Below are 3,069 nucleotides of genomic sequence, written 5' to 3' on the forward strand. Positions count from 1 at the left end.
ATGAATTTTGTTTTTTCACAAGATTCAAAACCAAACTTGTGTTTATTATCAATAATGAAAACAGCACAAGGTAGAATCAATCTCATTTTCAAGTCTTGCATAATCTTCAGTACAAAACTAAATGAAACGTGTGTCCCTGTTAACAAGATCAGCACAAGGTAGAATCAATCTCATTTTCAAGTCTTGCATAATCTTCAGTACAAAACTAAATGAAACGTGTGTCCCTGTTAACAAGATAACGTAACTGAGACTCTCATAAGCTTTTGTGTTTTGAACAAATATGAATTGTAGGCTTAAAAAATGTACGCAAGACTGACACTGAAGGGCTTAAAGAAAACAAAGAATAGAGCCCCAAAATATTAAGGTACCAAAATGCAAATATAAGACTTTTCAAAGTGGTAGAAATTAAAGTGTTGAGGGATAGAAAGGGTTCGGTCAGTCCATGTTAAAGACTTTGTAATCAACTCCTAATTTCTAATTCTTGATTTAGAATCTACAGCTCTATAAAGAAACTTCTGGTGAAGGACAAGAAGTCTTTGACTTGTGATGGGTAAAAAGATCTATGCCTCTTAGTTTTCATCCTTTAACTTTGTCACAAAACTCCTGTCACAGTACAGTAGGGGTTACCGTCCAGAAAAAATATTACTACTCTATAGATGACCCTCTCTAGCAAAGATTTTCATATACTTGCCATGGACCAGTCTAAATTTGATATATATGGTTTTATGCATATATTTGTTTTTATTCTGCTTGGCTACAAATCTGGGACTCACAGAGCATTTGTAGCATCGGTCAGAAGGTTGGAGTCAGTTGTGATGTAAGAGCTCCGTAAGTTCATGGTCATGAAGCCTTTCTACACTCATTTGCCACACCCTGTTTATTATCTTAGCCCTTGTTTCAGAATTCAGTCTCCTGCTACATTCTGAGCACCAATTTTTTGGACCAATTCATCTCTTATATCTTCATCATCTTTTTATAAATCTAAGTCAGCTTTTCAGAACCAAATAAGATATGCATGGGTCACCTGAAAAAGGAAACAATGACCTCCAGTTCACTGATGTTTCTTGGAAAGGCCATTTAACTGTGATAGAGATCCAAGTTAAACTTTTCCATTGATTGACAGGGGAAGGCAGATCCTAGCCCTGGTGTAGAAACTCCTTTTCTTCTTCCTTCTTTCCAGCCTGTTTTACTTAAGCTTCCTCAGATGTGGGAAGATCACTGTCACATCATTACCTGTATTGCTCACCAGCCTCCTCTGGCATCTCTGACTTCTTCATCATTCTCCTGGATTTCTGGACTGGTCTTATGATGTCATGTCACCAGAGATCACACAGACACAAAAAAATTGCCAAAAAGAAAACCTTTTATATTTTTCTAGCCAGCCAACGATTACACCGGGCAATCTGTTCCCAAGTGCAGTCCTGAGCCAGCTCTAAGGTAAGATTTTATAAAGAAAAACTACACATCCAGGAGTCAAATTTTAAGTTCCCAAGTTTGGGGGTGAAAAGCTCCCCCTAACAATTTCTATTCTGAAAAACAATTACTATTCTACAAAAACAAACCAAGCTTTACCTACAGAAGCCATAGCTCTGCTATCAGCAGTAGCCAGGCACTTGCTGACTTGCTCTCAAGCTCTTGCCTTAGTGCAGCTGGGTGAAACCTCCTTTATTTGTTTATTTTTTAACTACTTAGTTGGGGCCTGCTTGTAACATGGTTCAGCTATGGTCAGCCTTGAAGAGCCTCATCACACTTACTCTGGGGTTCCTGTTCTCACTAACCCAAGGTCTTACTTGGGCTTCTGCTTGAGCTGCTGGGAGTAGGGGCTCACTTGGGCATCCCTAGCAGGAAGTTGATGCTATGGTCCTGGGAGCACTTCCAGATAGCCCTTCAGGGACTGCCACAGGTGCTGAGTGAGGAATCTCTTCATCCTTCCATGAGACAGAGCTGGGTGAGCCCATCTATTTTTGCTTCACATAAGTCAAGGTGCCTGCATCATCCATGTCCATTAGGGGGTTGAGGCTGGTGAGCAGCTGCTACTCAGGATAAGCACAGATTTCCACTAAAGCCATGGTCTTCATCTACCAGCTGGTCATCACCTAAATATGGCCCAGCCCATTAGCATTGTGCTCAAGCCTCTCATCATGCTCTGCAGAGTAGAGATGAAATCACTAGAGGCCTGGGCCATCACTTCACCTGGTTGACCCAGCAGCAATGCCCTGGGCTCCTACATCCACATATGGAGAAACCGATGTTTGGTAAAGCTGACCCACACAGCCAGCCTGGCCATAGAAATGCCATCTTCTTTCACCAATAGAGTTGAGAAATGGATAGGCCCATTGCCATCATTCTCCAAATCCATCTCCTCCACAGTCTGACACCATACACCGTAAGAGCTGACTCCTAACCTTGACAAATTTTCCTGAGATCAGAGAAAGTAGAATACCTCCTCTAAAATTAAGTTTACTCTGGAAGGTTCCTATCAAGAAAAGCAATAGAGGTGTGATTTTCTGCAGCACTCAGCTGGAATGTATAACTTGGAGCACTCCTCGAAGCACGTTCCCTTCAGCCTGGCAGCGCACTGCAACACAAATCAACACTAGCAGTTGCTGGTCCAGAAAAGTATCTTCAGTTATTAGTTCCAAGTCTTCTGTCCTCCACTCGGAAGGACTGGATGCTTTGATCCTAGGGAGCTAAGTGCTTGTTCTTCTGCACAGCACTTCTTCCATCTGGATTTGGACTTCAGAGCTTCTTTCCCAAGTAGGAAATGGCTGAAGGAGCATCTGGAATACACAAGACAAAAACAATCAGAGGTAACGATCAGAAGGGAAGGTGAGTGTGGTTTCCATGGCAGCAGCTTACAGCTACAGATGTGTTTAAAGGTATTTTCCCTCTAACATGTATGAGATATTTGAATATAAGCTATTCAAATATATGTAATACATATTATATTATGTGTGTGTGTGTGTGTGTGTGTGTGTGTGTGTGTGTGTGCGCGCGCGCGCGCGCGCTCTGTCCACTGTGGTGCCTCCATTGGATGTGTGTGTGTGTGTGTGTGTGTGTGCGCGCGCG

General features: G+C 42.1%; 1 pseudogene; it reads left to right on the forward strand.

Moving 5' to 3' along the window:
• LOC103743269 overlaps positions 1–1,253 on the forward strand; it is a 5,303-nt pseudogene extending 4,050 nt beyond the window's left edge.
• Positions 1,254–3,069: the final 1,816 nt, after the last annotated feature.

The sequence above is a fragment of the Nannospalax galili genome, unplaced genomic scaffold (genome assembly GCF_000622305.1).
Source record: "Nannospalax galili isolate Female #2095 unplaced genomic scaffold, S.galili_v1.0 scaffold462, whole genome shotgun sequence".
Classification (NCBI taxonomy): Eukaryota; Metazoa; Chordata; class Mammalia; order Rodentia; family Spalacidae; genus Nannospalax; species Nannospalax galili.